Genomic DNA, 14,010 nt, shown 5'->3' with positions numbered 1-14,010 from the left:
GTCGGTGCAAGCGGCCCCTCCGCGAGGCTCCCGCGGTGCTGGCCTGCATCCTTTCCCACGGGCTTCCCGGGCTTCCCTCCGCTCAGCCTTCCGCGTGTGCCAGCATGTGAATGAGACGTGAACGATTTCCGGTTTCCATCCCCCTTCTGGAACCACAAAGCATCTTGCGAAAGGATGGATGCACTTCCTGGGACAGCTCCTGCCCCTTCAGGAAATTCTGTTCAGGAAACCGTCAGTGAGGGCATGGGGATGCCCACAGGGGAGAGGAGACTGGGCGGCCCCTAATCCCTACCCCCTTCCTCGTGCGTGCACCCTAAGCTGCTTCAGTCGTGTTCAACTCTTTGCCACCCTATGGACCTGGGGCCTGCCAGCCTCCTCTGTCCATGGGATTCTCCAGGCAAGAATACTGGAGTGGGTTGCCATGCCCTCCTCCAGGGGATCTTCCTGACCCAGGGATCAAACCCGTGTCTCTTACGTCTCCTGCCTTAGCAGGTGGGCTCTTTACCACTAGCGCCACCCGGGAAGCCCACACGCTTCCCCACCTACCCCTAACTGGGGCCTCAGGGCATGTGAGGTCTCCTCTCCCTGAAGCTTGGGCAGAGCAGGCAGGGGTGCTGGAGGGGGCGGGCACGGGGAGGGGGGCCCTCAGGTCTGAACACCTGGGCCCACCCGGGGCTCTGTCTGAACCCTGAAACCTCACCCACGCCGCTCTCCACACTGCAGCTGACCTGGCCAGTGCCACGGCGAGGAGTGGGTCCCCTACGTGCAGTGGCCGGGCCACCAGGCACTAGGCATCCATTAATTTGCTGTCCAGCAGTTAAAGGTGACATAGCAGCAGCCTAAACTTAAGAGTGATTGAGTCAGCTGGCAAAGTATTAATCGCGACACCAGCAGGGCCTCTGCAGAAGGCCCCTAGAGCGCTCGGTCCTGGCCCCCAGGAGCTTGGCCAAGAACACAAGAAGCCGGGCCGGGCCATCGGAGGAGGGCTGACCGCCATCCGGGCTGGCCTGCGCACAGCACTTTACAGCTTACAGAGCACTCAGACTCGCTTTGTCGTATCCGATCCTCGCCTTCACATCCTTCCTTAGACTCGACATTTCCTGCCGTAATTAGCTGACACTTTTGAAATCAGACCAAAATAACAAGAGCTATAGTAACAACACATTCTCCTACAAGTTGAGATGAAAGATAAAGGAAGGGGCTCGCTGGTCCCCAGGGCCTCCCCCACTTCCTGGGACCCAGCAGACCCCCCAACCCATCCCCTACACCCTCCGCACGCGGTGGAGACCTACTGTGGACCGAGACTGTCCTGCGTCCTCCAACCGATGGATTTGCGCCTCTGAAGGAGCTTCGCCTCAGTCAGCACAGGACCTGGAGGCGCCTCCAGCCCCCGAGGGTGGGAGCCTGTCCCCTCCCAGGTCTCCCCAACCCGCGGCTGCGGGAAGGAGCCACATTCATATGGTAATTTCTGCCTGTGAACTGCCGAGGAGCAGAGGCCCCCTCCAGCTGCCGGGAGGGCGGGGAGGACCAGGAGGAGGGAGGAAGCCGGACCGCCCCGCCGCCGCCTTCCCGGGACCGCGCCAGTGGGCCCTCCCCAGCGCGCTCCCGGGCGCGATGCTCAGAGTGGACCCAGCAGGCGCCCAGACGTGCGCACGGGTGAGCCTTTGCTGGATGCACTTGTGCGGTGGCTTAAAAAGACAAGCAACACGCATTCGTTCCGCAGCTTAACTTTCCTGCCTGTGATGCACACCACCGTCCAGAAAGGGTGTATCTTGTTGCTCCTGCAGATTCTGGGGGGAACAGCAGTCACCCTCACACCCTCCCTGGACCCCAGAGGCCGACCTGCCCTAAGTCCTGCATTTCACCCTCCCAGGAAGGAAACACCTCCCCCTCCGGCCAGGAATGGACACGGGGGTGCATCCTCACCCCCACCTTCCCACTGGGGGAGGGTACTCCAACCCCGCCCACTCCTTCCACCCACTTCCTCTTTCGCTGCCACTACCTCACTGTCACATGCCCCCATCTCCCCTGGAGAGGACACACAAGCCTTCCTTCTCCCCTTCCTGCCTTGTCCTGGGCCCTGTGCAGGCCAAGGAAACCAGAAGTTAGTGGCAGGACCCAACAGGCTCCTCTGCTCCTTGATCCCACCCCCAACTCCTCCCTGCATTAATTCCTCATTGATTCACCCTGTTCTGCAAAGCTTGGCCGTGGACTCACAGTGAAACCAAAGAACCCCCAGCCAACTGCACAGAGACACAGATTCAAGACTTGACACACAGTGCTCACAGCCTCTGGGAGGGGGCCCAAGAGACCACAGTGTACCCCTAACTGGGTGCTGGCGAGCCAAGTGCTCCCAGCTGACTGTGCAGGTCCCCAAGAGAAACAAAAACACAGGTGCCCACCCAAACCTGGGCCCCAGTGTTCACTGCAGCACGATTCACATGAGCTACAAAGTGGACACAGCCCAAATAAATGCCCATCAACCCATGAATGGATAAACACAACGTGATGCAACTGTTAAAGTGGAATACTGTGCAGCCATAAACAGGGATGGAGCGTGGACACATTATATATGGATGAACCCTGAAAACATTACACCGGGTGAAAGACGCCAGATACAAAAGGCCACCCACTAAAAAAGAGAAGAAAGCCATTCACGACATGATTCTACCGATAGAAGTTACTAGGATAGGCAAATTCACAGACAGCAGGCAGATTCGTGGCTGCCAAGTGCTGAAAATGACCAGTAATGGACTTAAGATCTCTGAGGGATGGTGACAAAAATATTCTGGAATTGGTGATGATGGTAACTTTGTAAGTATATGGGAAACCGCTGAATTGTACACAATAAAAGGGTGCATTTTCTGGAATGTGGATTATATCTCCATAAAGCTATTATCAACAAGGCCGATGACTGTGGTCCCCAGGGAGTGAACCAGAACAACGGTGTCCTCTGGCCCACGGCTGCCCCCTCCACCCCCCACACCAATCCAGCCTGCACGCCCCTGCCCCCTTTCCATTCAGCAGCCTGTATGTGTCTGTGTGTGTTGGGGGGTGACTCCGGTGACTTCTCCACCTGTGCGGCCCGCTCCTCACACCACCACTGCTCATAAGGACTCAACATGAACTTTTAAGAAGGGGCTTCAGCGTCATGGGCTAGAACCTGTCAAGTCATAGAAGGACCCAGGAGCAAGCCCTGTTTACAGAAGGAAGCCTCACCCTGAAAGGAGGAGGATGTGGCAGCAAAAGCAGCCAGTCAGCAATCAGAAAGGCTGAACGTGGCTCATCCTGGATCTCTGCACAGGAGGGACAAGGGGTGAAAACCTTTGCTACCCAGGACACCCACTCAGACCCCTTCCATGTGCCTGAACCAGCGGGGTGCAGCCGACGTGGGTCAGCACCCACCTGCACCCTGCCACCACCCGCCTGACCAGCCAGGTGCCAAGGCTGGTCGGAGCCCTGAGCACTAGCTAGTCCGGAGGAAATGATTGCAGAGCTGCTGGGGGGCCACCGCCGGATTTCCTGGGCCCACCCCAAATCCGTTAGAGGCCTAAGTCCTCTCTCCACTCCCTGTCCCAAACCTCCAGAATGCCAAACAAGCCACAACGAGAGAGAATTCAGTGAAGCCCGACTTTTATGAGGTGGTGCAGGCCTCAGGGGTGGAGGGGCCCCCAGATTTCTCAAGGTTTAATTATAACTTTAGCACTTGGGTTTTAGGGTGCCCCGTGGTGTGAATAAGCTCTCTACTTCAAGCCATCCTCGGGGAGCCCCACGGTGAGCTGGGGGGGAGCCCACAGAGAGGCCTCTGGCCTCAACTGTACCCACCCCACAACACCCGAGGAGCAGCTCCCCCACCCCTGACTCACACGTCTCCCCACAAGCCGGTGAACTGGAGCAGGCTGAATGCAGAAACTGAGGTGCACGGGGTCACCCGGCCATCTCTCCGTGGCCCACGAGGGGCCTGGCCCCCAGGCACAGTGGCTCCTCTTCAGCAGACGGAGAGCAGATGGCTCCCCCCCGCAAAGCGTTGCTGGATGAACACACGAAGGAGTGAGAGTGAGGGGGACAGAGCCGGCTGCTGGCACATAGACGGGGTCCCAGGAGCCTCGGGGAGACGGGACCGGGCCGTCCGGTTCCACGGTGGGCCCCGGAGGAAGCTGGGGAGGCAGCCAGGAGTTTGGAAAGATGGAAAAGGACAGCTGAGCAGCTTTGCGCCAGGCAGGCAGGAAGCAGGAAGTAGGCATCTGTGGAGGGGGTGCTCTGTGGGGGTGGCCCTCACGGAGGTGAGCCATGTGAGAAGCAGCTGCCACATAGACACGGGGCGCCCCCCTCACCTCCTGAGCCCCCTCCTCTGCCTGACTGTGCTCCTCACCATCGCACTCCAGCCCCGGAGGGTGGCCATGGAGGCCAAGGGGACACCAAGGCGCCTTCCTACCTGCCCTCAGCACCTCCTGGGCATTGGGTGACACGCGGAGGACCTTCTGTTTTCCCACTTTTTCAACAACTGCACTTAAACCAATGGAAAACAGATGCCCCTTAAAACGTGTTCTCCTTCCCCTGAGGAACAGTCTGGGAGGATGGCGTTTCGTCACGGACCTGTCCCAACCCAGCGTTCCCCTCGCTTTGGTGCCCACCTCGGTCATGTGGGGAGGGAGGCAGGCAGCGCCCCCAGCTGGTGACGAGGGTCCCGTAAATGACACTCCTGGACGTGGAGACTGGGGACCCCAGGCACCTGGCCCCGAGGAGCCCGCGGTTGGGAGCCGGCGCCGGTTGTGGGGCTCCTGGCCTGGTGGGCCGACTGAAAAGCCACTGGGGTGACTGAAGGGACGTCAGCAGAGCGTGCGGTTTGCAGAGTGGCCCCGGGACCTCTGCTCTGTGTCCTCTGTCACTGCAGGGCCGAGGGAGGGCTCCCCTGTGGGAGGCTGTGCGGTGACACCCTCCACCGCTCTCTGCACTCCCTGCCCCCTCCACCAGCCCTCCTCCACAGCCCCCAAATGACAATCAACAAGGATTCTCACTCCAACTCAACGGGGCCACTGTCCACCTGTCGCTCATCTCCGGGGCCCACAACTGACCCCAGCAACTGGCAGCTCTTCCTTGGTCCTGGGCAGCCGAGAAACAAAAGACTGGGATCCTGTCCTCACTTCCCAATGGCTCCCACGGCACCAGAGCATGGAGGCAGGCCCGGGGTCATCTGATCCAGTCCCCTGCCCCAAGAAAATGTATTCAAATCACCAAAGAAACACTGCTCTTCGGTCCTTTCTCTTTAAAAAAAAAAAAAAAAAAGAAGGGCTCCAAGAAGCGCTCGTGAAAAGAGCAAAACAAATGTCTGTTCTTACAAGGCTCTCTGAAGCTTGTCTCGCCTCACAGGAACCACAGAGCATGTGAATAAAAGATGAAACACCACGATCACGCGGTATTGCTCGCGCCTCCACTGAGAAACAACAGGAGTGTCCAGGCCTCCAGGAAGACTGAGAAGGCTCAACCCAACGCAGGGGCATGGCTGGGGCAAGACACACAGGCAGGACGCAGATGTCCTCACCTGCTGTGTCCGTCTCGAAGGAGGGAGACTCACTTTCTTGCCCCGGGAAAGGGAAAACCTTATCTGTCGTTGTCAGAGGCCTTGTCAACAGGCCTGGGAGATAAGATAAGAGATAAGGGTGTGGGAGGCGGGAGGAGGTGCGCGCGCATTCCACTGGGGACACCAGCAAGGACGCTCGTCGGAGCGACGGCCTCACTGGGCGCTCGGTGCCTGGCACTCGCAGGGCAGGACAGGACCAGGGGTTCCCCTCCAGGGCACATGGCTGCGGAGGGCCCTGCGGCACGCACGGCAGAAGCAAAGAAACAGAGGGTGGAGCATCCCTCCTCCACGAAGGCTCCGTGGGGCTCAGTATGGGCGACTGAACCTCAACCTGTAGCTTCTGAGAACAGCCAGGATGCTCAGGAGTTGACATCTCATGGGGTGGGTGCTGGCCCACCCCTCCCACTCCCCGCCAGCTTCAGCAGGGCAACAAGAAACGGGGTGCTTCTGCTATGATCTGGCTACTAAACCCAGGCTAAAGGATTTATTTACGCTGAAATGGCCATGAAGGGAGAGGAAGCAAATTGGTTCATCTTCCCTCTTTCAGGCCCTTTGCTTTGAGCTGCCCTTCCCCTGCCACCAAGGGCCAGCCCCGCAGCCCAGATGGGTGGGTGGGGTGATGCAGCTCAGCTCCTGTGGGGGACAGGTGAGCCCAGGTGAGGCCAAGTGGCCACTCAGGCCCCTGCAGAGGTGGAATCAGAGCTCCCAAGGCCTCTCAGCAGTAAGCCCTTCTCCGCCAGATCTTAGTAGTGATAAAAGAGAAGAGAGTGGCAAGTTAGAACCCCACCCACCCACCCACACCCCAGGGCCAGATGTTCCACCTACCGCTCTGCGAGCCCCAGTACAGAGCCTGCAGGGAGCCCGTTGGGAGGTGGGCAGGTTGGAGGGCCCACCAGGTGGGGCAAGGCGCCCTCCTGGCTGTGGATCAGACCCGCACCTTTGCTGGCCACCCCCCCAGGCTGCACAGCCAACAGGCTGGCCTGCGGAGCTGGCTGCCTGGCCACCACCTCGGGCGCACTCCTGGGAAGGCGTCAGGAGGCTTCACTGAGCTGCTGAGAACAGGTCCCTACCTGTCCCAGGAACCAGGCTGGTACTCAACAAACAAACCCAAGCCTGGTGCTGGCAGGCAGAAGTCTGGGAGGGGAGTCCCGGCCAAGAGCTATGACGCCTGCTGGAAGCATCTTCCTCAAGACCCCGGCTGAGGGGAGCTGGGACCCCAGCTCCAATCCCTGAAGCATCTGTGGCCTAAGCCAAGGTTGGGGGCGGGCGAGAAGAGGGATGGGGCTGGCACAGCAGGTGTGGAAGGCTGACCACCACGGCAGAGGGCCCCGGCCAGGGCCTCGGGGGCCAGCAAGCATCTGTCCTCACCCTCACAGGGTGAAATAAAGTCCTGCTTCTTACACACCCGGCCAATGGGAGAGGGAGGGAGCCCAGAGCCATCAGCAGTCTGGGAAAGGCGGCCAGGAGTGAGCCGTGCGGGGGGGTGACTGTGCAGGGGTGACCGGCGTCCTAAGAGACCTCTGACACCACAGGAAGCCAGCGCCGCTCCATGCTGCTGGGGGAGGCGGGTGCTCTCCTTCTGCCGAATGCATCTCAGCCCTAGGACGCCTCCCTCCTGCAAAGCTGCCCTATCTGACAAGAGCCGTTCAGGCTGGTGGTGACACAGCAGGAAGTGGGGAGAGCACAGGGTGGCCGTGGAAGCAGGCAGGGGTGGGGAAGTAAGTCAGCCCCAGGATCCTGGCTGTCTTAAGGGGTTCAGGGCTTCTGGGGTGAAAGCCCTGGTGAACCCCAGCCTGGAGGCCTGGGGCGATGGACCTGGCACTCAGGGAACAACCCCAAGGGCCCCCTCAAGGCTTGGTGTTGGTGGGGGCCAATGACAGCATGGGTTGCTGTTCTGCCTCATGGCAGCCCCCTTCCCAGGAGAACAGGGCTCTGTCTCCTCCAGGACAGAATGCCCGGTGCCCCCCCACACACACACCGCAGGTCCTCCCCATGTGCCAGTCTTCCCTGTCACAGTGCCGGCCTCGAGGAGCAGAGCCGGACGGAAATAGACACAGACCAGTAGACCCAACAGTACTGCAGGCGTCACGGCCCGGAAATGATGGGAGGCGGGCGGCAGGGATGCCCAGGAGGGGTGGGCAAGGGTCAGGGACCACACAGGTCCCCTGAGATGGGCGTAAAAAGAGGTTGGCCACAGAAGAGGCCTCCTTTCCCAGCCATGTTCTAACACAGAGAAGACCCGAGAAGAGTCAGGCGGGCATGACCCCTTTCCAAAGAGACCTCACGTGGATACCAGCTTCCCGCTCCCAAATGGTCAAACTTGTTCTTCTTTCTAGTTCCTGAAAAGGAGCCTATCCGTTGCCAAAGAGAAATGACATTTATGTAAACACCCATGCAGGCCCTAAGTCTGAAGGCAAAACAACAATGAACGATGGGTTGGAAGCATACCATTATGAAAAAAGGGGCCTTCTTCTCGCTTCTCCCCAGCAGGACTTTCCAAAGCACGACCCAAACAGAATCCCAACCAGGATGCTGTCCCCACAGGCAGAAACCCACTGCATGGACCAGAAACCCGCCGTATAGACTGCTTCTGGGTGGCACATTTTTCTCCAGAAAAGGAATCTCAAACTTCTCTTTGGTGAGCAGAGATGCTTCCCGAAACCTCGGACAAAAATGCAGCAGAGTTCATGGCGGAGGAAAGAGAGGGAGACGAGAATGAAGAGCAGCAGCCTGGGCGCCGAGTCGACCCCCAGGGGACGTGGGGGATGAAGTTTCCAAGCAGATGGCCCTGCCTGCGCAGCACCTCACACCCCTGCCCCTCGTCTGGGTGCCTGAGAGGACATGCTGGCCCGGCTACGGGACTGGAGTCCGGGGGAGCTACGGGACCAGGGTCCCAACTTCTCGCAGCTAGAAAAGCCCTTTGGAAGACACATCCTGGAGATGCTGCTCCCTGGCAGGGCATGGCGAGGCAGACACCTTCCCATCCTCTAGCAAAGCACATGCATGCCAGCACCCCATCCCACTACCCCCTACTGCCCCCTCCCCAGTCCGCTCCCAGGAACATCGAGAACGTCCCAAACACCTCCCAGGAATCCAGACAAGCTGCAGCATAAACTCCCCCGGAACACAATTCTGTCTGCGAGATCTCCAATTCCGGCATTGTCTAAGCGTCTGTTGAAACTAATCTCCAGCCGGTCCTCCTCTAACCCGCCGACCCCTAACGGTTGACAATCTGGATGGGACGGTTTGAAGAGGCAGCGGTGGCCCACCAGCATCTCCTCCCGGCCCTCCAGGAATATCAGGGAAGCCCCCTTGCGAAAGGGAAATGGGCTCCAAGAAACTGCTGGCCGAGGCGGACTTAACCACTCGGGTAGCCGGCCAAATATTTACAAAGCCTCGGCTGTGACACACAAAGCCGTACTCTTCTGCTCCGCGGCCGAAAATCTGGGCCCCGCGTGGAGGACCGACTTCCCACCGCCCCGCTCCTGGGGCCAGGGGGGCTGTCCCGCCGGCTGTGGGGGGCGGGGGGTGGCCAGGCCTGGGGGGGCTCCGGGGAGGCGCCGTTCCTGCTCAGCCCTGGGGCGCGGGGGAGGGGGCTTCCCGGCGGCCAGACCACCTGAGAGCCCCCTGCGAGCCGAGCGAGGCTGGAGGGAACAAAGGGAGCGCGGACTCACCCAGCAGCTGAGTCGGGCTGCGCCGGCCGCCTGCGCGCGCGGCCCGCCCACCGGGTCACATGGCTCGGAGCCGAGCAGAGGATCAAAGGGGCTTTGTGGCCGAGGAACAAGGAGCCTCCCAGAGCGCGGGCAGAGGTAGGGAGGGACCGCGACGGCCTCCCTGCAGAGGGAGGCTCGGCGGGGCAGCGGCTCCGAAGGGGCAGGGCGAGGGGTGCGGAGGGAGTGGGTGGGGGTGGGAGCAGGCGGAGAGAAGGGGCAATCCCGGCAGCCACCCCCACCCCGGGTGCGTTAGCTGTGCCCGAGGAACGCCAAGAAGCCCACTCCCCAAGCCAGCCTGAGTCACCCCAAAAGGAAAAGTGACATGGTTCCCCAGAGGGAGAGAAAGAAGGCGAGAGGCTCACCTGGACAGACGACCAGGCTGCCCTTCCGCCCAGTCCTGCTGGGGTGGAGGGACGGGTGATGCCAAGAACCTGCTGCTGCCCACAGGCACCCTCTCCCTGCTGCCCCGCCCTGGCTCCCTCTCTGCCAGGTGTACCTCCCCCCCCCATCTGGTTCTGAACCCCCCCTCCCCTACCCCAGCAGCTCAGATGACAGGCCACCCTCCCCAGGAGGTCCAGGTTTCCTGGCAGCTGGGGGTGGGAGCAGAGCCAGCCCCGATGTGTGTGCCCTGGTGGAAATGACCCGGGAAGGGAGCGGAGAGGAACCGGCAGGGGCTGGGGAGGCGGCGGTGGTGGCCAGCTCACCCTGAGCTCGTTCTTCTTCCTGGAGCCTCGGAAGATTACTATCGGATCCCGCTCCGGCTTCTCCAGCCCCTCAGGGCCTGGGGATGACTCACGGAGTCTCCTCCTCTCTCTCCCCTCCCTGCGGGCCCCTGGGAAGAGCTGAGACCCCCTCAGGGGATGGGCTAGGTGGTCCCCAGAGGAGGGAGCTTGGGAGCGTCCCTGTCCGGGGCTGGGCCTGCCCGCTGGGATCAGCCAGATCCATCCTGTGCCTCGACCTCTGACCTCTGACCCCCGAGGGAGTGAGTCACTCCCAGGCATGGGCGGGGCCAACTTGGCTCAGGCCCACTCCCACAGGAGGAGACAGCTCCCGGGGGCTGGTGTGGGGTCTTCCTAGGGCAAAGAGTGGTTAGTTCAAGTGCAAAATGGCAGTCCATCCTCCTGCCTCCAGAAGGAAGATCCCCACCTCAGCCTTCAGGGGCCAGGCCACACCCAAGGTTTCCCAGATCCCCCGCATGGTTAGTGGCCAAGGACCCAGGGGCACCCACCCCACCGGCCACAGGGGTAGGCTGACCAAGTCCACCACCACGTCCCTCAGCAGCCAGCCCTTCCCAGCAGCAGCCACTCCTACCCCTGACGGCCAACTTGCCCCCCAGTGGCCTCTGAGGTCTGGGGGTTTGCCACAAAGTCTTCAGGGGCCTGTGTTGCAAACCCCTTCCAACTCTGACATGGAGTGGCCATGCAGAGCTGCTGACCCCAGTCTCCAGGCACTTGGCCCGAGCTAGGGGAGTGCCCAGTGGGAGGAAATGCATGTCCGGAGCCCTTCTTCGCATCTCACTGGGAGGGAGGCCGTAGTGGATCCCAGGCACGGGCCTCAGAGTCAACATCAGATGGAGGCCCCTTCCCTCGAACCATCTTTGACTTATTACTCAACATCTGCTGGCCTGGATCTTCCCCATCTGTAAAATGGGCAGGATCAACTTTAGCTGCAAGAATTAAAGTGAGACACGTGTGTGTCCAGAAACAGGAAAGGCAGCCGCTCCCCAAATACAAATCCTTTTCCTCCAAGAAGGTGATTTCCAGACAGTTGCAAGGGCCCAGCCCCTCCTGACACCCCTGCCCACTTGTTCAGTTGCTCAGTGTCCAACTCCCTGCGACCCGATGTACTGCAGCACACCAGGCTTTCCTGTCCCTCACTATCTCCTGGAGCTTGCTCAAACTCATGTTCATTGAGTCGGTGATGCCATCCAACCATCTCATCCTCTGCCGCCCCCTTCTCCTCCTGCCTTCAATCTTTCCCAGCATCTGGGTCTTTTCCAATGAGTTGACTCTTCTGCCTACTTGGCTGGGACCTAAAAAGCAGGTCCAGGAACCAGTAACAAGGGAGGCCAGGCCAGGCGTCAGGGTTAACATGAAGCCTGCACTCCACGCCTGCCCTGGCAGCCTCCTGGTCCCGCAGCACTCCCCTCGAAGCCTCCTTCCAGCCTCTGGTCTCGCTGTGTCCCCCAGTTTTCTGGCCCCAGAGTCCACTCCCAGGGCCCACTACCCCTCCTGGGCGCCCACCACTGCTCTCCAAGCTCATCCCTCACCCTGCCCGCCGTCTACCCCCGACCCCCAGATCACGGGTCCAGGAGGCAGCCTGGGTACTTTGTACACATGCCAGGCTCCTCTTACAACTTTTCCTCACTTGTCACTGACCAGGGCCCCCAGAGCACAGAAGAGGGTATTCTTGTGCCCACCAAGCCCCCCAGTCCAGGGACTTCTCCAACACAGAACATCTGCCACCCAGCACTGCTCACAGTCCACCGCCACTCAGGACACACTCGGCATCCAGGGAGAGCGGCCTGACACCTGGGTAGCTGCCCGTCCAATCCTCCAGTGGAAACCGAAGGCCGGCCGCAGACAGCCCAGCCACAGATGTGATTTTAACATTTCTAGTAGCCACAGTAAAAAATATAAGAAGAAACAGGTAATATTAATGTTAATGCATTTTATGTAACCTAACAGAGCCAAGACATTATCCACCCAACATGTGACCAGTATAAACACTTTTGAGATTGTTACATGTTTTATTTTGTTTTTTGGCCACAAGGCATGTGGGATCTAGTTCCCAGACCAGGGATCAAACCCACGCCCCCTGCACTGGAAGCGTGAAGTCTCAACCACTGGACCACCAGGGAGGTCTCCAGTGTGTGTTCTATAACTATGGAACCTCTCGATTTGGACTGTTCACATTTCAGGTGGTCAGTAGCCACAAGTGACCGGGGCTACTGTCCTGGACAGCACAGTTCTCTATATTCTCAGTTTCACCCTGAGGTGACAAGAGACCCTTGGAGAGGTTTATCTGGATCATTTTTCACACCACATATGGAGCCACCCTGGGGGTGATACAAGACACACCACAGCATCTACTGTGAGATGCCGAGGCCTCTATTGAGGCCACTGATCCCTACGTGACAGTGTCCCCTTTCTGGGGACATAAAGGGACATGCGGGCTTCCCTGGTGGCTCAGACGGTAAAGAATGCACCTGCAATGAGGAGGGCCTGGGTTCAATCCCTGGGTTGGGAAGATCCCCTGGAGGAGGGCATGGCAACCCACTCCAGTATTCTTGCCTAGAGAATCCCATGGACAGAGGAGCCTGGTGGGCTACAGTCCAGGGGGTCACAGAGAGTCAGACACGACTGAGTGACTAAGCACAGCACAGGGGGACATGATTCTCAGCTTCCACCATCAGACACAGCAGAGCTTCTCCTAAGAAATCGCTTTGCCAAATGTGCGCTAAGTATCGGTCAGACAGTTTTCTGTGACTGCCCACACATCCCTTTCTGGGCTTCCCTTGCCTACCTGGCTCACGGTTGCTCAGGCCAGGATGAACCCCTGACTCAAAGGCAATGGGGCTTCCCTGGTGGCTGGGTGGTAAAGAGTTCACCTGCCAATTGCATGAGACATGGGTTCGATCCGTGGTCCGGGAAGATCCCACATGCCACAGAGCAACTAAGCCCGTGCGCCTCAGCTACTAAGCCAGTGCTCTAGAGCCTGGGAGCTGCAACTGAGCCCACGTGCCCGAGAGCCCGTGTGCCCTGCAACAAGAGAAGCACTGCAATGAGAAGCCCAAGCACCGCAACGAGGAGTAGTCCCCACTTGCCGCGACTAGAGAAAGCCTGCATGCAGCGATGAAGACCCATCACAGCCAAAAATAAGTAAATAATTAAAAAAAAAAAAAAAGAATGAGTTGGGCTGTTTAAGCTTCCTTGGCAGCCTGGAGCCAGGAACCCTTCTGGACACCCAAGCTCCCTCAACTGCTCCTCCCACTCAAGACACCCAGGCACTGGCCTCCCTTGCATCCAGTAAGTACCTCAACACACTTCTGGTTACTAACTTCAAAGTCACCCAGAACTGCACTGATTAAAAAACAATCTACAAAGAAAGCAGCGGTCGCCAAGGCGGGAGCAGCCGTGGCTGGGCAGCGATGCTTCATGGATCTTGGGTTTCCACTGAGGTGAGGAAATATGCTGGAAGTAGACAGCGGCGACGGCTGCACAACATGCTGTATGTGCGGATGGTCAATAAAAAAGAATTTAACGTGTCCTCCTTTCACTGGAGCCAGTTTGTTTTCTTGTTTTATACCTTAAAACCAGAGGGGCCCCAAGACAAATCGGGAGCCCTGCGGGAGACTGTATCATGCCCCATCTTCCCGGAACCTCTGAATGTGATCTTACACGGCAGGGCCGACTGCAGAGATGAGGGTCTGTGAGATGCAGAGGCTCTCCCGATTCTGTGGCTGGGCCCCGAACGTAATCACGAGGATCCTTAAGAGAGGTTTGCAGAGGGGAACTTGAAGAATATAGGGAAGATGACTGTGTGATGACAGAGGCAGAGAGTGGAGTGATGTGGCCACAAGCCAAGGGCGCAGGCAGCCACCAGAAGGTGAAGGAAGGACGGCTTCTCCCCCTGGAGCCTCCAGACAGAGCCAGCCCCGCCCAGTGCCCCTGATTTCAGACTTCTGACTGCCAGAACTGTAAGAATACATTTCTG

At 59.2% G+C, this 14,010-nt stretch overlaps 1 protein-coding gene and 1 long non-coding RNA gene across 8 annotated transcripts in view; one reads left to right on the top strand and one right to left on the bottom strand.

Moving 5' to 3' along the window:
* The window catches only part of SEPTIN9 (septin 9), a 178,406-nt gene that overhangs the window by 27,531 nt on the left and 136,865 nt on the right, over window positions 1–14,010 (bottom strand). Inside the window, exon 1 of one of the 7 annotated variants that reach the window (XM_025279587.3) lies at window positions 9,256–9,384. The exons of 4 other annotated variants lie outside the window; for them this stretch is intronic. The gene's annotated coding sequence lies outside the window, so the exon portion shown is untranslated. Of the gene's footprint in view, window positions 1–1,292; window positions 1,492–3,866; window positions 4,150–9,255; window positions 9,385–14,010 lie in introns of those variants that run through there. 2 more of the 7 variants (XM_025279586.3, XM_025279585.3) reach the window with 2 other exon arrangements.
* On the top strand, window positions 9,265–11,944 carry LOC123332518. Its single transcript, XR_006549307.2, has 2 exons — window positions 9,265–9,390; window positions 11,676–11,944. It is a non-coding gene; the product is annotated as an uncharacterized LOC123332518 (long non-coding RNA).

This window comes from Bubalus bubalis, chromosome 3 (assembly GCF_019923935.1).
Source record: "Bubalus bubalis isolate 160015118507 breed Murrah chromosome 3, NDDB_SH_1, whole genome shotgun sequence".
Taxonomy (NCBI): domain Eukaryota; kingdom Metazoa; phylum Chordata; class Mammalia; order Artiodactyla; family Bovidae; genus Bubalus; species Bubalus bubalis.
The sequence above is the reverse complement of the archived record's forward strand: the minus strand, read 5'-3'. Positions and strand labels throughout refer to the sequence as shown.